Genomic DNA, 22,442 nt, shown 5'->3' with positions numbered 1-22,442 from the left:
CTGGGTCCTCTGCATCCCATTCCAACGCTCTATCCACTGCACCACCGCTTGGTCAGACGATAGTTGTTCTTTTTCAAAATGCTCCTGGGCCGTTGCATGGCCAGTAGCCATGGCCACCATCACAGCCACCTGGCCCATGCAGGTTCGCATTAGATTTGGACAGACAGTAATGAAACAACAGAGCCAAGAACTGGTGGGTCATTAGCTTTAATCCTAGCTTGCACCCAGTGGGCAAGAAATACACACAGTGGGAAAACACTTCCCTTTCCATTCAGGGCTCCCAAAGCCACTTACTCATTCGAGTTTCCTATAATCAAAGTTTCTAGCTCACTAGCCTTATCACCTTTGTTCCCCATCTCCTTCTCTCTACACAAAATCTACACAAACTGGCTTCTCCTTCAGCACTCCACCATCTTGGCTGCTTCTCCTCTCCTCCACATGGCCTTTCTCTGCTCTCCTCCAGCATGGGCTCCTCTGCTTCATTTTATAGTGTAGAAATCAAAACCTTTAATCCAGTATACAAACAAGGAAGTCTCTGATACAAAGTCACTTATCTGAGGCATAAATGGGATTCCTCATAAGAGTGCACCACTCCCTATCATGCAACAGTCAAGGGTGTGGGGGAAAGCTTAGTCTTAAAACTAAGGCTTAGGCTATAAAGATCCTGCCTGCTTACAGCCTGTCTCCCACACCCAATGCAAACTACAAGCGATCAAACATATACATCATATTTGCAAACTTATTTGACCCACAGCCGTTTCTTTTGGCGGTCATGGGCGTGTGTGGTTCTTCATGTGACCTTCCTCCATTGCCAACCGACCTCACATTCTGACCTTTTATGTTAGATAGGGGTGCCGCTATTCATCCGGCTACTTCCTGCTGGTCAGGGGAATCGTGGGAAAGGAAGGTTGGAAGGTGGTGGCAAATTCCCTGTGGGAGGGACAGGAGTAACAGGAGGATCTACAGGACCCAACTTTTTAGTGAGCCAGAGACGGGTGGGGCCCAGTGGTTCCGATTGCCAGTGGTCCTGTATGGGGTCAAGCTTGAGGTGGGAAACATGGTACCAAGGTGTCTTCCCTAGGAGCTTGGCTGCGGTAGGAGTAGTCAATATTACCATATGGGATCCCGTCCACCTGGGCTGTAGGGAGCCGGATTGGAGTTCCCTTAGAAACATCGTCCCCTGGTTGGAGGGCGACTTCTGGATGAGCTTCACTTGGACCCCCTATAGGAGGGAGAGTCTGGTCTGCATGATCCCTAAGAAGATGGTGGAGTAAAGACAGAGAGAGGAGGTATGTGACAAGAGGAGGGGGTTTGACAGGTAATTTGTGATTGATTAGGAGTGAACTGCCCTAAGCCAGCTCAAAGGGGCTGAGTCCAGTGGGGTTTCGCGGGGTTGCCCTGATTCTGGTGAGTGCCAGGGGGAGGAGGTTCAACCAGGAGAGTCTGGTCTCGATGGAAAGTTTAGTTAGCTGACTCTTCAGGATGCCATGGGCCCTTTCCACATCTGATTGAGGCTTATAAAGGGTATGAGGAGCTTCCAGGTGATGTTGAGAGAGATGGCGACCTGCTGGACTATTTGGGTAATGAAGGCCAGGCCGTTGTCTGACTGGATGGTAGTAGGCAGTCCAAATTGCGGGATGATACATTCAATGAGAATGGAGGCAATGGTGTCTGCCATTTCTCAAGAGGTGGGAAAGGCTTCTATTCACCCTGGAAAGGTATCAACAAAAGTTAGGAGATAGAGGAGTTTTTTGTGAAGGGCATGTGAGTGCAGTCGATTTGCCAAGCTTGGCCCGGTAAGTGCCTCCTCAGCTGATGAGTAGGGAAGCGGGGGCAAAGACCCCCTTGCGTAGAGGCTTTGGAACAGATAGTGCATGCTGCGTGTACCTTTTCGATAGTCTGCTGGAGGCCTGGGAAGAAAAAGAGTGGTTGCAAGAACCAATAGAGAGCTTTTGGCCCTGTATGCAAGGAAAACTGGATATCAGAAAGGAGAGTTTCAGCCTGGCCTTTTGGTAAGGCAATTCTATCTCCGAGAAATATCTATCCCTGGTTGCACATGTCTCCACCCTTTCTGAGGAGGGCCTGTTCTTCCTCAGGAGTGTAGGAAGGTTTCAAGGAGGTGGAGAGAAACATGGGAGGAGTGGGAATGTCCCCGTGGTGATGTTTCGAGCCACCGCATTAGCCCGAGCATTTCCTAAGGCCACTGGGTCCTGAGAGGTTTGATGGCCCCTACAATGTACCACGGCCACCTCAGCGGGTAGTTGTAATGCCAGCAAAAGTTTAGAAATGAGGGTAACATTGATTATGGGGGAGCTCTTGGTAGTGAGGAAGCCCCTTTCCTTCTAGAGGGCAGAGTGGCTATGGGTATAAGAAAGGCATATTTAGAGTCAGTATATATGGTTACGTGTTTTCCCTGGGCCAGAGTGAGTGCCCGCGTGAGGGCAATCAGCTCTGCTTTCTGGGAGGTGGTGCCCTCTGGCAGCTGTTGGGCTTCTAGGGTGGAGGAGGTGGTGACCACAGCATAGGCTGCCCATCATTGTCCGCTGGGTCCCTGTACCGAGCTCCCATCTACAAAGAGTATTAGATCTGGATCTTTTTTTTTTAATTTTTAAAAATTTTTTTTATTTTTCTGAAGTTGGAAATGAGGAGGCAGTCAGACTCCCGCGTGCACCCGACCGGGATCCACCCAGCATGCCCACCAGGGGGCGATGCTCTGCCCATCTGAGGCATCTCTCTGTTGTGACCAGAGCCATTCTAGTGCCTGAGGCAGAGGCCATGGAGCCATCCTCAGCGCCCGGGCCAACTCTGCTCCAATGGAGCCTTGGCTGCAGGAGGGGAAGAGAGAGACAGAGAGGAAGGAGAGGGGGAGGGGTGGAGAAGCAGATGGGCACTTCTCCTGTGTGCCCTGGCCGGGAATCGAACCTGAGACTCCTGCACGCCAGGCCAATGCTCTACCACTGAGCCAACCAGCCAGGGCCAGATCTGGATCTTTTAAAGGAGAATCTGATAATCTATCTTGAGGTCTGTTGAGGTAATCTATTAGCTCTGTACAAGAGTGGGTGGGTTCTGGAAGTGTCGTTGGAGCTGGCACTAGAGTGGCTGGGTTGAGTTGAGGAGAGGGCAAAAGAGTGACTGAAGGGTTTTCGATGAACAAGAGGTGAAATTTTTGTAGGCGGGAAGGACCCAATAGAGAAAGAGATTTGTGTGAAAGGAGGTCGGTGAGCCTGTGGGAGGAGAAGACAGTGATGGGTTGGGAAAGGGTGAGTTTAGTAGCCTCCTTGGTGCGGGGGTAGTCAACCTTTTTATACCTACTGCCTACTTTTGTATCTCTGTTAGTAGTAAAAATTTCTAACCACCCACCAGTTCCACAGTAATGGTGATTTATAAAGTAGGGAAATAACTTTATTTTATAAAATTTATAAAGCAGAGTTACAGCAAGTTAAAGCATATAATAATAATTACTTACCAAGTACTTTATGTCAGATTTTCACTAAGTTTGGCAGAATAAATATTTATAAGACAACTTACTATAGTTAAATCTATCTTTTTATTTATACTTTGGTTGCTCTGCTACCATCCATCATGAAAGCTGGAACGCCCACTAGTGGGCGGTAGGGACCAGGTTGACTACCACTGCCTTGGTGAGTTCAGCTGCCGTACCCAGTGCCTGGAAGCAGGGCTGCCAACCTTTGGTGGTGGTGTCTAATTGTTTAGAGAGATATGCCACGGGACAGTATGTAGGCCCCACAGGTTGAGTCGGTACTCCAATTGCATTAACGTGCTTTTCATCAGTGAAAAGGTGGAAGGGGTGTCTGGGGTCAAGTAAAGCAAGAGGGGGAGAGAAGATGAGGGTGTCTCAAAGGGTAGAGAAAGCTTTTTTAATAATGTTGGGGGATGTGAGAGGTCCCCTGGGAGTCTCTTTTGCAGCCTCATAGAGGGGTTTGGCTAAGAGAGCAAAATTGGGAATCTAGTGTTGAAAGAAGCCTATTAGACTGAGGAAAGAATTTGATCAGTGGTGGTAGGTGGCTGGAGACTGCGGAGGGTCTGAGTTCAATCTAGAGTAAGGCCTCGGGTGGTGGGGGATAAGGCGATGCCTAGATAGATTACGGACTGAGAGTGAAGTTGAGCCTTAGTAGAGGAGACACGATACCCCTTCACAGAGAGGAAGTTAATAAGGGTGACAATGTGTTTCCTTGAGGTGGACAGGGAGGGGCTGCAGAGGAGAAGGTCATCTACATATTGCAAGAGGGTACTTGTCTTGAGATTGCATGCAGCCAGATCTCGAGCTAGCACCTGCCCAAACAGGTATGGGCTGTCCCTGAACCCCTGGGGTAGGACAGTCCACGTAAGCTTGTTGGGCTGCATTAGTGTCTGGGTCATTCCAAGTAAAGGCAAACAGAATGTAAGAGTCAGGGTGTAGAGGAATGGTAAAGAAGGCATCCTTGAGGTCTAGGACCGTGAAGTGAGTGGTGTCTGAGGGAATGTGTGACAGTAATGTGTAGAGATTAGGGACTACTGGGTGGAGGGGAACTACCGCCTCGTTGATTAGGCGTAAATCTGGTATGAGGTGATAAGCCCCTGAAGGTTTGCGAACAGGAAGGATGGGGGTATTGCAGGGAGAGTCCGTGGGGATCAGTAAGCCTTAGTTCAAGAGGTGGGTAATTGCCTGACCAGGCGGTGGTGGCACAGTGGATAGAGCGTCGGACTGGGATGCGGAAAGACCCAGGTTTGAGACCCCGAGGTCGCCAGTTTGAGCGCGGGGTCATCTGGTTTGAGCAAAAAGCTCCCCAGCTTGGACCCAGGGTCATTGGCTTGAGCAAGGGGTTGCTCAGTCTGCTGAAGGCCCACGGTCAAGGCACATATGAGAAAGCAATCAATTAAAAAAAAAAAAAAAAAAAAGAGGTGGGTAATTATTGGTTTAAGGCCTTGGCAGTGATTTGCTGAAATAGGGAATTGGGGCCTAGATGGGAATCGGGAGGGATCCTTCAAACGGATGTGTACAGGTGGGTGGTGGGTTGCTACCACTGGGGTCGAGATGTCCCAAATTTGGGGGTTGGCAACATCTAGTGGAATAGGGGGTGTGATCGGGTTAGGGTGGTCTGTAGTAGTGGGAGAGCCTTCAGTACGGAGTGCTAGAAGTAAGTGGGAAGATGCTGTCAGCTGGATAGTGGTTCCAAGACTTTGTAGAATGTCCTAACCCAGAAGGGGTACAGGGCACGATAGTACAACTAAGAAGGAGTGCGAAAAGGGGAGCCCGTCCAAACTACTTGTCTAAATGTCAGGGGTGGCGTGCAAAGGGGAAAAGAAGGGGTCCCATCCACTCCCATAACCGAGACCTGTGAGGGGACTAGAGGTCCAGAGTGTGATGGCAAAACAGAGAAGGTAGCCCCCGTGTCCACAAGAAATGAGATGGACTTACTTGCTAACTGTAGCATTACCCTGGGCTCGGTGAGGGTGATGGGGGTCTCCGAGTCTGGGCCGCATCAGTTGTCCATGAGGCCGAGAAGTTTGAGCAATAGGCCTGCCTGGCTGGCTTGGCCTCCCATTCGAGTGGCTTGTCCTCCACGTGGAGATGCTGAAGAAAAGCCTGTTACCCAAAAGGGGCAATTGCTCAGCCAGTGACCGGGCTGATTGCAGTCAGGGCAAGGCTCAGTGGGCGGCCTTGGGCAGGGGCCCTGCCGGGACCAGTGATGGGATTCCTCTTTGAGGCCCGGACTTGGATCGGGCACCTCCTATGACTTGCTCCTGTTGACCTGCTGGCCTGCTACATGCAGGCCTGGCGAACAGCCTGAGCCTTTTCCTCTTGACCATTAAAAACTTTAAATGAGGCCCTGGCCGGTTGGCTCAGCGGTAGAGCGTCGGCCTGGCGTGCGGGGGACCCAGGTTCGATTCCCGGCCAGGGCACATAGGAGAAGCGCCCATTTGCTTCTCCATCCCCCCACCCTCCTTCCTCTCTGTCTCTCTCTTCCCGTCCCGCAGCCAAGGCTCCATTGGAGCAAAGATGGCCCGGGCGCTGGGGATGGCTCCTTGGCCTCTGCCCCAGGCGCTAGAGTGGCTCTGGTCGCGGCAGAGCCACTCCCCGGAGGGGCAGAGCATTGCCCCGTGGTGGGCAGAGCGTCGCCCCTGGTGGGCGTGCCGGGTGGATCCCGGTCGGGCGTATGTGGGAGTCTGTCTGACTGTCTCTCCCCGTTTCCGGCTTCAGAAAAATACAAAAACAAACAAACAAACAAAAAAACCTTTAAATGACATATTCATCAGGTCTTGGATAGGGGTTTGGGGGCCTTCTTCTGCCTTTTTAAGTTTCTTCCAAATGTGCAGGCTGATTGGGAAATAAAGTGAGTGGCTAATACAGTGGCCCCGGCATCAGAGGCAGGGTCTAGACAGGTATGGAGGACCATAGCATCAGTGAGGTGGTTCAAAAAGGGCTGGGTTTTCCTCAGGTCCTTGAGTGATTTCTCTTAATTTATCATAGTTAACTACTTTTGTGCTGCGCTCTGCATGCCAGCTATGAGACATTCAATCATTTGGTCTCATTGTCTCCTACCTGTTTGTCCCGTCTGGTAATCCAAGTTGGGGTCCGTGTCGGGGACCGCCTGTACCCCAACTGGCATTTGGTCATTTGTGAGGTGAATCTGATCAGCATAAGTCCGTGCCATCGTCTGGATCCGGTCCCATTTGTCAGGGGTAAGGGTAGAAGACATAATAACATAGAGATTATGCCAAGTGAGGTTAGATGCCTGAGTGAGATGTTAGAATTCCTTGGTATAGGCGGTAGGATTAGAAGAGTAGGAGCCTAAATGCTTTTCTATTGCAGACAAATCAGAGAGGGAAAAAGGAACATGAACTCAAACAATTCCTTCCACTCCGGCCACCTCGCGGAGAGGGCAGAGAAGGTTGTCTCCCTCTTGTGGCTCGGAGCTAGATCTGGTGTGAGCACTGACAGGGGAGGAGAGAGAGGGACGGGTATCTGCAGGCAGATAAGAAACAGGATCTGGTGAAGGGAGAGGAGGACCCTGATAGGATGGAGGGGGTTGTGCAGGAGGGGGAGAGAGTTCCTTAAGGGGGTCAGTGAAGGAGGGAAGATCAGGAGTGGAGGGTTCAGCTGAGGTTTCTCTGGCTAAAAGGACCTGTGCTGTAGAGCAGGCGGCACAGAGATTAGAACGGGAGCGCAAATACTAGAAGCCCTGAATGTAAGGGATCTCTGACCATTTCCCAGTTCTCTGGCAATAGTTCTGTAAATCGGTGAGGGTGTTAAAGTCGAAAGTCCCTTCAGGAGGCCACCTGGTCTGGTTATCCAGTGGGTACTGTAAAGCCAGCAGCCAGGGCCAGAGCCACCATCACAGCAGCCTCCTGGCCCATGCAGGTTCGCATTGGATTCGGACAGTCGGTAAAGAAACAATGGAGCCAAAAACTGGTGGGCCATTTTCTTTAATTCTAGCTTGCACCCGGTGGGCAAGTAAAAATACACACTGGGCTCCAAAACCCACTCATATTCAGTGCTCACAAAGCTACTGACTTATCCGAGTTTCCTAGAATCAAAGGTTTCTAGCTCACCAGCCTTATTCTCCTCAGTTCCCCATCTCCTTCCTTCTCCCTGCACAAACTCTACACAAACTGGCTTCTCACTCAGCACTCCGCCATCTTGGCTGCTTCGCCTGGCCACATGGCCTCTTTCTGCTCTCTGCTCTGCTCCCTCTGCTCTCTCATGCTAATCATCCCAGGAACCAAGAGAGCAAACTCTCGTTCTGCCCCCATTTTATAGTGTAGATTCAAACCCTTTAATCCAATATACAAAATAGGGAAGTCTCTAATACAAAGTCACTTCTCTGAGGCATGATTGGATTGTACCACCCCACATCAAAAAGGGTGGGAAAGGCTTAACCCCAAAACCAAGCCCCAGGCTACAACGATCCTGCCTGCCCCCCAACACACATTAATATCACCTGGGCAACGGCCTCCACGTGGGCAGCGCCACTTTAACAAAGTAACATAATACATTTTATCTGCCCAACAGTACTGTGGCCAGGCCACAGTGGAGAAGAAGATCAGTTTCTTCTTCTTTAGGGAGGGATCTATGTTTGAGAGATTCTGGATAAGGCACCATAGGGGTGTTTTTGAGCCAGGTTTAGATTCCTGTGCCCCCATGGCCGCCCTCAGCCTAGGGGTGATCAGAGATAAGAATTGGCATTTGCAACTCAACCTCTGCCCACCGAACAGTCAGACCGAGTGGGAGTGTCCAGGAGGTCTCCACGGGCACACACGCACTCGGAAAGGGTAGGAGGTCCCTGACGCAGCTGCGATTACAGACGGGGAGTCTCGGAGTCAGAAAGAACTGAAGGGAGGCTGGAGGCAGGGGACTTACTGCACCATGTGCCAAAGTGGGTGGGAGGTCGGAGGTCCTGGTCTTCCTCAGAAGGGAAGGGGAGAGGAGCAGCCCTTGTGAGCTCAAGCTCCTCCTGGGTTTCAGCACCAAATGTAAGGTATTTTCCACTGAGGAAGAAAGAAGGACATAGCCACCAAGTGTGGACAAGCAAAAGCTTTATTTAGAGTGCTCCCGGGCGAGGTTCTCTGGTCTGCAAGATAGGGGCCAGGGAAGTCGCGCAGCTCCGCCCACGGGGTGGTGGTGGTGGTGGTGGTAATTTATAGTGTTGGTAGGGTGGTGGTGGGTGGCGAAATTTCACTGGCTGACAGACAGTTGTTCTTTTTCAAAATGCTCCTGGGCCGTTCCTTTTGGTGGGCATGGGTGTGGCCATTTCTTTTGGTGGTCATGGGTGTGTGTGGTTCCTCATGTGACCTTCCCCCATTGCCAATCAACCTTACAATAACATACTGTAAAGCCAGTAGCCACAGCCACCTGGCCTTGCAAGTTTGAATTTGATTCGGACAGACGGTGATGAAACAACGGAGCCAAGAACTGGTGGGCTATTACATTTAATCCTAGCTTACACCTAGCGGGCAAGAAATACACACAGTGGGAAAACACTTCCCTTTCCATTCAGGGCTCCCAAAGCCACTGACTTATCCGAGTATTCCTAGAATCAAAGGTTTCTACCTCACCAGCCTTATTCACCTCTGTTCCCCATCTCCTTCTCTCTGCACAAACTGGCTTCACTTTCAGCACTCCACCATCTTGGCTGCTTCTCCTTGCAATGCTAATTTCAGGAACTGAGAGAGCTAGCCCCTGGTCTGCCCCATTTTATAGTGTAGAAATCAAAACCTTTAAGCCAATATACAAATAAAGAAGTCTCTGATACAAAGTCACTTATCCGAGGCATAAATGGGATTCCTCATAAGCAGGGGTCCCCAAACTTTTTACACAGGGGGCCAGTTCACTGTCCCTCAGACCGTTGGAGGGCCGGACTATAAAAAAAAAACTATGAACAAATCCCTATGCACACTGCACATATCTTATTTTAAAGTAAAAAAACAAAACGGGAACAAATACAATATTTAAAATAAAGAACAAGTAAATTTAAATCAACAAACTGACCAGTATTTCAATGAGAACTATGCTCCTCTCACTGACCACCAATGAAAGAGGTGCCCCTTCTGGAAGTGCGGCGGGGGCTGGATAAATGGCCTCAGGGGGCCGCATGCGGCCCGCGGGCTGTAGTTTGGGGACCCCTGCTCATAAGAGTGCACCACCCCACATCATGCAACAGTCAAGGGTGTGGAGAAAAGCTTAGTTTTGAAAAGATCTTAGTATTAAAAGGGCGGGAAAGGCTTAGTCTTAAAACTAAGTCTTAGCTATAATGACTTTGCCGATTTACAGCCTGTCTCCCACACCCAATGCAAACTATAAGTGAGCAAACATATATATCATCTTTACGAACTTATTTGACCTACACATACCTTTAAAATGTAAGACTAATCTTTTCCAGACCCCCTCAACCACTCAACAGAGCAGAAACCACAAATCCTTCCATTGCTATCATTATCATTTTAATTGTTAACTATCTTATACCTGCCTATGAAAAGAAGTATGTGTTTATATGTTTTTATTTTTTATCCAATCCCAGAGATCCCCTTCCTCCCTTTGCTTTCCCTGCTTCCCTAATCTATCATCAGTGGGTTTCATGTAACCCCCTTCAGTCTTCCCCTATGATTCTGATGTATAAAATAAGTGGTAAAACTACTATTTTCTGGAGCATTTTCTTAATCTATTGAGATTTTGATTCCTGGCAATTGTCATCAGTTTGGCTCAAATAAACTCATAAAAATTGTTATAAGTTTGGATGTTTCTTACATTGACAAACCTTTCCTTGCTCCAAACTCTAATCCAGGGGTCCCCAAACTACGGCCACATGCAGCCCCCTGAGGCCATCTATCCAGCCCCCACCGCACTTCCGGTAGAGGCACCTCTTTCATTGGTGGTCAGTGAGAGGAGCCTAGTTCCTATTGAAATACTGGTCAGTTTGTTGATTTAAATTTACTTGGTCTTTATTTTAAATATTGTATTTGTTCCCGTTTTGTTTTGTTTTTTTACTTTAAAATAAGATATGTGCAGTGTGCATAAGGATTTATTCATAGTTTTTTTTTTATAGTCCGGCCCTCCAACAGTCTGAGGGACAGTGAACTGGCCCCCTGTGTAAAAAGTTTGGGGACCCCTGCTCTAATCTATTGAATCCTGGCCTTTCTTTTTGAGGCAGGTTGGTAAGAAGCTAGGAAAATTCCTTGACAAGTAGAATGAGGAAAACTGAGACAGATGGTTAGAAAAAAGGCCAAGCAATTTACAGCCAGCTAATAAATTTCAAGATCTTACCTTCCTTAACCAAGGACACTTAGGAGCAAAAGGTTTACACATTCCAGACTGCGCGGGGCAGACCTGCTTTGGTTACGGTCCCTTTCCAGTGGCATTTTTTGAAGGTGACCAGAGATTGACCCTAATCCTCTATATGCTCATTCTGATTCATCAGCATATCAAGGACATACCTAGAAATCTGGTGAGTATTCTGTTGAGACCCTTCCCTGGGACCTCCCTGAAAATCCCTTCCTTTAGAAAACAGAGAATAACCCTTAATACAAAGGATGTCTGGTGCTGGCTCCCTCCCGAGCATGCCTGAGCGTGCTCATGCCTCCCACCCTTCTTTCCTCAGGTGTGTACCTTTGCTTTCTTTCTCCTAACTAAGCATGAAGGGTTCTGACAAGACTTGCAACCAGGGAAGCAGAGGGCGGCAGCAGCTTGTCTGTGGCTCACCCCTGATTCTATCTCCCAGGACTCTTTTTTTGTTGTATTTTTCTGAAGCTGGAAATGGGGAGGCAGTCAGAGAGACTCCCGCATGCGCCTGACTGGGATCCACCCGGCATGCCCACCAGGGGGCAATGCTCTGCCCATCTGGGGTGTTGCTCTGCTGCAATCAAAGCCATTCTAGCGCCTGAGGCAGAGGCCATAGAACCATCCCCAGCACCCAGGCCATCTTTGCTCCAATGGAGCCTTGGCTGCAGGAGGAGAAAAGAGAGACAGAGAGAAAGGAGAGGGGGAGGGGTGGAGAAGCAGATGGGCGCTTCCCTGTGTGCCCTGGCCAGAATCGAACCCGGGACTCCTGCATGCCAGGCCGACGCTCTACCACTGAGCCAACTGGCCAGGGCCCTCCCAGGACCCTTTTTTGCCTAACTTTTCAGCGAGCCAAAGCAGCCCTGCCTAGGCCTATTGCTGTGTCTTACCTCTTCCTAAGACCTTCCTTTATATCACTATCCCCAGATTTAATATATCAAAATCACCTGGACTTGTGTCTTGAAACCTTTCCTGTACAAAGTCAAGAACCCACACATTGCAGACTAGCAGGGCAGATTGGCCTCAGTCCTGGTCTCTTTCTGGTGACATTTTGAAGCATAGGACACAAGAATCTTAGGCCTATAACACTCCCAAGTATTTTCATCTAAATTATAGAACAATGTCTGGCATGTAGAAAGTGCTTGTGAAATAGTTGTTAAATAATAAAAGTACTTTTATTCCTCCTCACACCGTCATGGAGGCCTTGCAGGAGCTGAGGTAGGGGTGGTGAGGGCCGAGCTACTAATGGGAAGCACGGGACATGGAGGACCAGATTTGATGAGAGGACTGGTCTAGTTTCCTCATCACTGGGGAAGGAGACTTGGGATGATGGCTTGGGGTCTTGGGTATGAATGGAGATTGTAGGGAAAGAGGAGAGGGCAGGTTACATATCTGGGCTGGGGATTGGGGGCTCAAGGGGGGAACCCAGCAGCCTCTTCCCATCCTGCCTCAGTCACTAAGAGAAGGATCTCAAACCAGTGGCCCTAGAGCCAATCTCAACTATTGGACACGTTTCCTTTGGTTCACAAAGTTTTGCAAAAATTATTGGTTGCTAATTAAACATTGGGATATTTCAACGAAACAAGCTGTAGCCCCAGCTTCTCTTAGAAGACCTGGCCTAACTGAGCCCCACTCCCCTCTGGGGGCAGTTTTTGGAGGGGCAGATCTGTCTTCCCAGATGATCAAGGGCCCATTTTTCCTTGGTCTGAGGCTTCTTGGGAGGGAGCAAAGAAGAGGGAGACCCACAGAGGCTCTGGCCCCGGGCCATCTGCCATCTCAGACTCACCTTCCAACCACATGGCCACCATTACAGCACAGACCTTGGACAGACGCTCCTGGGAGATCATCAGGGTGGGATTCAAGCAGGAAAGATCCCCAGACTGTCATCAAGTCTGCTGGTGGTCGGGGGGAAAGACACAACTGAAGAAGAGCTTGGTCGTGTTTTGTGACTTTCTGCAAAAGACTTTAACAGGCAAAATGACAAGGAAGACTGTCTTTGAAAACACCTGCACAGCCTGACCTGTGGTGGCGCAGTGGATAAAGTGTCAACCTGGAAACGCTGAGGTTGCTGGTTCAAAACCCTGGGCTTGCCTGGTCAAGGCACATATGGGAGTTGATGCTTTCTGCTCCTCCCTTCTTTCTCTCTCTCTCTCTCTCTCTCTCTCTCTCTCTCTCTCTCTCCCCTCTCTATAATGAATAAATAAAATCTTTAAAAAACAAACAAAAAAACCCACCTGCAAAAAGAGGAGCAGATTTCTGAGATGCAAAAAACTCAGGAAAAAATAATAAACGTAGGTACGAAGAGAGAGACACGAAGTTAATGAGGGAAAACATTAAGAAGTGGTGAATCTCTGGGAAGGATATTTGGGTTCATTGCACTGTACTGTTTATGTAACTTTTCTATAGTTAAAAAATTCAAAATGAAAGTTGGGGAAAATGAATAAAAAATTTAAAAGTAAAGTTAACACAGAATAATAAATCACAAGATAAAAACAAGAGTAAAAAAATAGAGGAAAAAGTAAATTTAGGCTTGGGTAACTTAAAAGTTAAATAATTTAATTGAACTTAGGAAATATATTTATGTATATAATACATATGATATATGAACTATTATAGATTTTTTTTTTTCTTTCTTTCATTTTTCTGAAGCTGGAAACAGGGAGAGACAGTCAGACAGACTCCCGCATGCGCCCGACCGGGATCCACCCGGCACGCCCACCAGGGGCGATGCTCTGCCCACCAGGGGGCGATGCTCTGCCCATCCTGGGCGTCGCCATGTTGTGACCAGAGCCACTCTAGCGCCTGGGGCAGAGGCCACAGAGCCATCCCCAGCGCCCGGGCCATCTTTGCTTCAATGGAGCCTTGGCTGCGGGAGGGGAAGGGAGAGACAGAGAGGGAAAGCGCGGCGGAGGGGTGGAGAAGCAAATGGGCGCTTCTCCTGTGTGCCCTGGCCGGGAATCGAACCCGGGTCCTCCGCACGCTAGGCCGACGCTCTACCGCTGAGCCAACCGGCCAGGGCCAATATTTTTTTTCCTTTTAGGTAAAAGTAAGTGTTCTTTTTTGCCTTCCCACAATGTTTTCCTTTTCTTTCTCTTGGATTAGCTGCCAGTCCCTAACTCCTTATGCATCTTGCTGGTGGTGGGGGCCTTTCCCATTCTGTCTGCCCAGCCCGGCCTGAGGGGCTCCGTGACCGGCGCTAGGGCTGGCAAGCTCCTGCCCGGCTGCGGAGGCAGGGAGATGAGTCTGCAGTTCTCAGAGCTTGGCTCTGTGGTCATGGGGATGAACTGACTGCTGGCAGCCAGCCCCCTAACATCTCAGCGTCCCCACCCCCCCCTTCCCTGCACCTCCACATCCCGGAGGTGTTGCTGTGCCCAGGCGGAGCCTGCTCCACAGCCCTGCACACCCCGAGTCATTTGCCTACTATTGCTAAGAGTCTCTCCTTGTTTTCAGAGAACAATCCTGGCTAACACAGCTGCAGGACTTCCTGCCTGCCAGGCAGGTATTATTCTCTCAGTGGGGGCAGCTGTGGCACAGACGGGCTCAGTCAGTTAACTGCAGTCACACAGTTAATTAAGGGTCAGAATTGGAATTCCAAGCCAACTTTGTCTGCCTCCACATTGTGTGTGCGTGTGTGGCGAGGGGAGTGACAAAGGACAGCAGGGCCTGTTGGGCAAATAAGTTTGTAGCAAGTGTTTTTTAGGTTTGCTCGCTTGTATTGGGGCAGCCCATGTGTGTGTATTCTTTGGAAGGCTGCGTGTGCGTGCCCTCAGAGCAGCAGACTGCAAATTGCTGATTGCCTTCCTGCTTGGGAGGGGCCGTTACTGCTATTGTTGGCTGGAGAAGGGTTTTTTCCCTCAGCAGGTTTTTGGCTGGAGAGAATCCAGAGGGAGAGAGAGAGAGTGCTGAGGGGCTTGGGAGCCCCAAGAGTTCGCTCCCGAGATTTCAGCCAGCCTGTTTGGCTGGGGAGTGCTGAGTCTGGTGGGGGCCTGTGAGTCCAGGTGAGCCCGGAATACTGAGAGGCTTGGGAGCCCTGCTTGTTTGCTCGGTTAGGAGACTTTAATAAACAGATGGCCCACCATTTTCTGGCTCCACTGTTCCTTCACTGTCAGCCCGAATCCAATGAGAACCTGCATGGCCACAGCCACTGGCCTTACAGGGCCCCACATAACTTTGGGGGTCTGAAGAACAGAAAGCAAGATGGGAAGAGGAAATAAGACCCCAGAGAAAAATTTCAGAACAAACCACTCCCCCCACACCACTGCCCCACCCTGGTCCAGCTTTCATCTTCTGCCTCCTGGACATCGCAGCCACCACCTCCCTGGTCTCCTGCTCCTGCCCCTGTCCCTACAGTTTCTCCCGCACACAGCCAGAGGGAGCCTTGAACCTCTGAGTCAGGTCAGGGCCCTCCAGTTGAGCCCTGTACCTCGCTCCCTGTAAAAAGCCTAAGTCCTCACTATGACCCTTAAGCCCCCTCCAGCTGGTTGCCTGTCACCTCTCTGGGCTTATCATTGCCTTCCCCTCAGCCTCTCACTCATTGGCTCACACAGCACTAGCCATTGGCCTCTCTGCTCTTCCTACAAACCCCAGCTACCTTACCAGCCTTCAGACATTTGCACTTGCCCCTCCCTCTAGGAATTCACTCTTCCCATAGATGTGCCCCTGGGCCCACTGAGCCAGGATAATAAGAAGCTAGAAAAATTCCTTGGCGAGTGGAATGGGAAAACTGAGATAGATAGTTGAACATACTGGCTGAGCAATATACAGGTAGATACAGAAGGCCACTTTCTTGAAAATAGTATCTAGGCCTCAGTTGTATTTCAGCTCCAGGCCCTGAAAAGCAGCAAAACCAGGTGGGTGACACCAGGACCAGCTGCAATGACTAATGACCCCCTGCCATGGCACTGACCGATCAGTAGAGACCACTACCCTATAAGGGCACACTTGGAAAAGCTGATGAATACACTATTGAGATCCTCTCCTGGGACCTCCCCTAAGATCTCCACCCTTAAAGGACCTTAGGACAGAGGACCCAGAACTCTCTCCCTCCCAGGAGCATGCACACACAAGCCTTTCTCTTCCCCCTTCCCTTCTCCCCCCACAGGCGTGTAGCTCCTAAACTCTTAAGGGTCGTCTGGAGACTTGCAACCAGGGGAGTAGTGGACAGTGGCAGCTCATTCTGGGCCCACCCCCTGAGCCTGTCTGCATGCCCCCTTTTCTCTGACTTCCCAGAGTAGGCTCCTTTCTTTCCCATAAGGTCTCTAGAGAGTAAAGCAGCCCCCCCTCCACCCCTGCTCTCCTGTTGCTGCTTCTAGACCCTCCTGTTTCACCGTCCTCAGCTTTAATAACCTTACTCTCAGTGTCATAAAGTGCCAAGAAACTATAAAACTTAGCATTAGCAATGCCATTTTAAAGTGGAAAAGTCATGTGGCCTGACCTGTGGTAGCACAGTGGATAAAGCGTCGACCTGGAACCCTGAGGTCGCCGGTTCGAAACCCCGGGCTTGCCTGGTCAAGGCACATATGGGAGTTGATGCTGCCTGCTCCTCCTCTGTTCTCTCTCTCTGTCTCTCCTCTCTCTCTCTCTCTAATAATAAAAATGAATAAATAAAATTTTAAAAAATAAAGAGGAAAAGTCAGGCCTCTTACCCCCTCCTTTCTGTGGAGAAAGGAAAGAGAAGAATGCAGGAGGAAGGGCTTACAAGCGCAACTGGGTCAGCTAAGTCATAATTTAACTACAGAGCAAAGAAGATAGAACTTATCTGAAAACCCCTTCCTCTTCTCTTTTCTTAAAAGCCTTTAGAAAAGAATGTTTATGTACCTTAGTTAAGAATTCCTACATTCTGACTCAACTTCCCATCCTAAAGTCATGAGAGTGACTATACCTCTAGACAAAGGGATCACAAGCCCCTCCTTACCCACCCCAGCCAGAATGTGATTTTGTCTGTAAAAGCAGGCTCAGCACTGTATTGGGGCCTACTTGATTTGGGATTGTGCCCCGTGTAGCTAGCCGGCTAATAAACTCCTCCTTTGAAACTTTCCCGTAACTTCGGTGTTTGTTTTTTTTAAATATTTATTTATTTATTTATTTATTTCAGAGACAGCGTGAGAATCAGAGAGAGGAATAGATAGGGACAGACAGACAGGAATGGAGAGAGATGAGAAGCATCAATCATCAGTTTTTTGTTGCGACACCTTAGTTGTTCATTGATTGCTTTCTCATATGTGCCTTGACTGTGGGCCTTCAGCAGACTGAGTAACCCCTTGCTGGAGTCAGCGACCTTGGATCCAAGCTGGTGAACTTTTTGCTCACACTAGATGAGCCCGCGCTCAAGCTGGCGACCTCGGGGTCTCAAACCTGGGTCCTTCCGCATCCCAGTCCGACGCTCTATCCACTGCGCCACCGCCTGGTCAGGCTAACTTGGGTGTTTTTGTAGAACTCGCTAGTCACTTTACAACATCAAAACCACCTGGACTTGGGTTGGGAAACTTTTCCTGCAAGAAGTCAAGAACCCACACACTACCAGCCGGCCCTAGGCAGACCCGAAGGGCCAGATCCCCTTTCTGGTAACACCATCCTCGTCTCTTTTCTTCAGGGCTTTGCTCAAACATCACTGTCCCAGTGAAGCCTGAGCTGTACGTTGATCAGGTGTCCCTGATTCGACTTCCCTGCACAGTGGGACACTCCTGCTTATCAGCAGGGCTGGCAGCCTCTTCGAGACTACTCTTGAGGCAGCCATGAGGATTCTACTTATCAGTGCCAACACCAATTTCCACCAGAGGAAAGACATGACCGACACACAAGTTAGTTGCAAGAATCACACAGGCAGATTATTACTCACAAATCCTTTTGGCGTGCCTGGGTACAGCTTGAGGGGGCCCCGTCGGCATGCTCCTCTCAGTTGTCTTTGGTCAGGGTGGTGTGGAGACAGTCCACATCAACCTTTGAGTCTGGGTGACTACCGCAGTGGGGGGGGGGGCTTAGCTTTAGTACCTTTTCTGGCCAATGCCTTCTAACAGGTGTCAATCTACAGGATTATCACCTCAAACCACCTTTTTGGGAGTTCCTCACAGGGAGCCCTTTTTATGTTCCTCTACTGAAATGTTACATCAAGCCACTTGTAAGACATTCCTAGGGAAGCCTCCTGTCTACGTCAACCCACAGAGTTATGACATCAAGCCACTTCTTACCTATATGTAACTTCACACACACACTGACTGAGCCCTGCATGAAAGGCAGAGTCTGTTTATCATATCTGTACACACTATATTGATTCCTATCCAGACAACAAAACTTTATTTAATTTCCTTAATTGCTTTTAATATTATATCTTAATTATTTTTATATATCTTCCATATTTCTCTATATTTCTATATATTTAATTACTATAACCTTATATTACTACAACAATCACTTTCTTGGTGAAGTTCCCCTTGGTCACTATACGTAACCACAGCTTCACCTTGGAATCCACCACCCCTCTCCACTCCATCCTGTTCTGTCCTTTATTTTTTTTCTATAGCACTAGCATGTACCACCTTCTGAAATACTGTATAATTATATATCTATTGGTTATGTCTATTGTCTCTCCTCTGGAATGCCAGGTTAGTGAGCGAGGGATCTTTTCTGTTCTACTCCATCTGTGTCCCCAGCCCTAAGCACAGGGTACATGTTCAGGAAATAATTGTGAATAAATGAAAACCATTCTACTATATCCCAGGCCCCATAACAGATGAATCAGGTACCCAACTCTCCCTAAATAGATCACACTTTGAGTGTGCACAGTAGGCCCACAGGTGGAAAGGGAAGGAACTCAGAGCCAGAAAGCCTAGATTCAAATCCTAGCTCCACCTCCTTCTCACTGTGTGATCTCAGGTGAGCAAGTCGCCCTCTTCAGTCTCATTTTCCCCATCTTTGCAATGGGGATAAAAATAGCACTCACCATGCAGGGCTGTCCTTTGGGTTGAATAGAGTTGTTGTGTGAGAAGCTGACAGCGTGACTAATTCTGAGAGCTGTTCCTTTCCTGGAAGGGGTGGGGTGGGAAGGGCATGGCTGTGTGTATTCCAACGGTTAACAATGGAACATTTGTAGGGAGGGGACCTCAGGCATGGAAAATACAACCACCCCTGTGGGTTCCAGACAAGTCTCAGGTCTCAGAGGGCAGGTCTTCCTGGACATTTACACTCTTTGTAAGTCAATGTAAATTTGCAGGATTGCTGCAACAAGAAATACTGGTTTGGGAATGTGAGCCCCTGCGGTGGGTTCCCATTTTATCCTTGTCCCTGCAATGAGCAGCAGTGAGGGTTGGAGGGCTCTCCCACCTGCAGCTCCTGAAGCTAAGACTGAATTAGTTTAAGACAATCTCTGGGCCGCAATGATTGGTTCAGTGGGGCCCAATCAGAGTGAAGCATGGGGAGTTTGTTTAGTAACTGGGGGAAGAGGAGATTGGGGTTTGCTTTGGATAACAGGGAAAGCACATCCGAAGCCTGAAAATTGCACTCTTTTGTCACCACAAGAAAAGCCAGCGTGAGGACAAAGCCAAAACTAGAGGGCCACAAACTAAGAGGAAGGCCGAGAACTGAGTCAGCACACTATTCGAGCCATTCCTGATTTCACTATGGAATTTTCAGTTATGTAACCAAACACTTGACTTGTTTGAGTTGTTACTGGACAAGAGACCTGGTGGCCTTTCAAGTCTGTAGGTTCTTTGTGCAGAAAAGAATTTCACAACACGAGTCCAGGTGATTTTGAGAGTAAGTGAATTAAATCTGGGGACAGTGAAACAAGGAAGGGCCTAGGATAGAAGAAGCAACAGAAGGGCCTGGGTAGGGCCGCTCTGGCTCCCTGGGAAGTCAGGGAAAGGGGGCTCTGGAGACAGGGTCAAAGGGTGAGCTGGGGACAAGCTGCCACTGCTCACTGGTTCCCTGGCTGCAAGTCTTGTGAGGACCTTACAGTTGAGTACAGTTCTCCCTGTGTGGGGAGAAGAGAGGAAGGGGGTAGGGGGAAGGCTTGTGCATGCTCCCGGGAGAAATAGCATTCTGAGTCCTCAGACCTAAGGTCTTTTAAGGGTGGAGATCTTAGGGGAGGTCCCAGGGTCAGATCTTAATAGAATATGTATCAACTCTCCAGGTGTGTCCTTTAGGGTCCTAGCCTGCACTGATAGTTCAGTGCCAAGGCAGGGGTCATTAGTTAATGCAGGTGGTCCTGATGTCAGCCATGGCTTTGCCTGTCTGGTTTTCTGCTTTTCTGGGCCTGGAGCTGAAACACAACTGAGGCTTAGATGTATTTAGTGCAGGTCAGAACCTTGTTGTCCTGGGGGCTTTAATACTCAAGGTTATTCTCTGCTGCCCTTGTTCACTCCCCTGCTAAGGGGGTTTATACCGCATGACCAGCAACATGCCAGGGGAGGATCCGAACCGATCCACATGACCAGTGATATGCTAGTAGAGGAAAGGTTACCCTGAGGATGAGATCCTTGTTTTCCTAGTTTTGCCTGTTGCTAGGCACCTGGGGCTTTCCACCCGGGTGACCTTCTGCACCTAGCCTGTTGTCCTTGCTCTGCTCATGTTTGTTTAACTGCCTACCACAGAGTGAGTTTTAATGTGGTTTCCTCTTATTTGTATCCAAGAAAGGCCAAACTGGTATACAAAGAAAGTCCATGGACCCAGAGTCTCAACACTTTCACTGGGTATACCACAGGGTTTTACTTAGTTTGAACCAATGCATTTCTTTTAGCTTCGAACAGATCCAGAGTCCCTAGAGGCCGATAAGTGCTTACCTCAGTCAGGTCAGCACTCTCTGTGGTTAAATCTGGGTCCTATTTATCTGGACAGACATCTTTGCAATGGAGCTGTTTACCTTCCCTGGTCCCACCTTTAAAAGGGCCAAAATGAGTTAGAAACTGAAAGGTCATCATCATCTTATCAATTAAAAATCACCTATAATTGAGCAGTTACCAGGAGTTTACTTTACACATGCCATTTTGTTTATACTTCACAATAATCCCATGAGCTAAGGACTTCTTCTTCTTTTTTTTTTTTTTTTTTTTTTTTTTTTTTATTTTTCTGAAGCTGGAAACGGGGAGAGACAGACAGACTCCCGCATGCACCCGACCGGGATCCACCCGGCACGCCCACCAGGGGGCGATGCTCTGCCCCTATGGGGTGTCATTCTGTTGCGACCAGAGCCACTCTAGCGCCTGGGGCAGAGGCCAAGGAGCCATCCCCAGCGCCCGGGCCATCTTTGCTCCAATGGAGCCTCAGCTGTGGGAGGGGAAGAGAGAGACAGAGAGGAAGGAGAGGGGGAGGGGTGGAGAAGCAGATGGGCGCTTCTCCTGTGTGCCCTGGCCGGGAATCGAACCTGGGACTTCTGCACGCCAGGCCGACGCTCTACCACTGAGCCAACCGGCCAGGGCCGAGCTAAGGACTTCTATCACCCTTTTTACAGAGAAGAAAACAGGCCCAGAAAAGTTAAGTGACTTGTCCGAGGTCACACAGCTCAACTTCAAGTGACAAAGCTAACAATTCAAAGCAAAACTATCGGACTCCACTGAGTCCACACTCCCACTTGGCAAGCTCATCTGCACTGATAGGCAGGACACACTCCCGTGCTCGCATGGCCTCCCCAGCCCACAACAGCCACCGGCTTGCCTCACCCTCCTCGCATGTGGGTTTCTGAGCCTGATGAGCAAAGTGAGACTGCTTGGAGGGTGTGGAGATTACCCATACTTACTTCAGGATCCCGAAGTGTAAAAAGAGGCGAAGGGCAGCAGACTGGGGTCAGAAGAGTAGGCAGGTCAGTGCATATGAGGGTTCAAGTGCTCAGCTAAGATGCGTGGACTTCATCCTGAAGGCAGCAGTAATCAAAATAATATGCATCCTGCTGACTCTCTGAGTGACCTTGTGCAAGTCAGCGGACCTCTCTGTGCCCCAGTTTCCTCATCGGTAAAACAGAAGGAGCTTCTTTCCAACTCGGCCCTGACAAAATGGCTCCCGCAAAGAAGGGTGGTGAAAAGAAAAAAGGGCCGTTCTGCCATCAACGAGGTAGTGACCAGAGAGTACACCATCAACATCCCCAAGCGCATCCACGGCGTGGGTTTCAAGAAGCGTGCTCCTCATGCACCCAAAGAGACCCGGACATTTGCCATGAAGGAGATGGGGACGCCAGATGTGCGCATTGACACCAGGCTCAACAAAGCTGTCTGGGCCAAAGGCATAAGGAATGTCTCATACCAGATCCGGGTGTGCTTGTCCAGAAAACGTAATGAGGATGAAGATTCGCCAAACAGGCTCTATACACTAGTCACCTATGTACCTGTCACCACTTTCAAAAATCTACCGACAGTTAATGTGGATGAGAATTAATTGCTGATTGTCAAATAAAGTGATAAAACTGCAAAACAACAACAACGAAACCCAGAAGGAATAATAACGCTTCCCTAGGAAGGTTGTTATGGGGATTAAATGAGCATATGGCAGAGTCACTTTCAGCCACTAGATGCCCACCTGTATCCCAGCCCCCCTTGCAGATGGGTGGGATCATGCCGAGTTCTGGCCACGGTGTTATGAGCTATGAGTGTGACTTCCAGCGTGAAAAACTGAAGAGTCGGGGTGCACATATTACGAGGGTGGCATCACAGGATGTAAACGAACTTGAATGGTGCCCTAAAAA

At 49.2% G+C, this 22,442-nt stretch overlaps 1 pseudogene; it reads left to right on the top strand.

Moving 5' to 3' along the window:
• The first annotated feature begins 21,747 nt into the window (after nt 1-21,747).
• Nucleotides 21,748-22,163, top strand: LOC136312947 (large ribosomal subunit protein eL31-like; annotated as a pseudogene).
• The last annotated feature ends 279 nt before the right edge of the window (nt 22,164-22,442 follow it).

Source organism: Saccopteryx bilineata, chromosome 9 (assembly GCF_036850765.1).
Source record: "Saccopteryx bilineata isolate mSacBil1 chromosome 9, mSacBil1_pri_phased_curated, whole genome shotgun sequence".
Lineage (NCBI taxonomy): Eukaryota > Metazoa > Chordata > Mammalia > Chiroptera > Emballonuridae > Saccopteryx > Saccopteryx bilineata.
The sequence above is the reverse complement of the archived record's forward strand: the minus strand, read 5'-3'. Positions and strand labels throughout refer to the sequence as shown.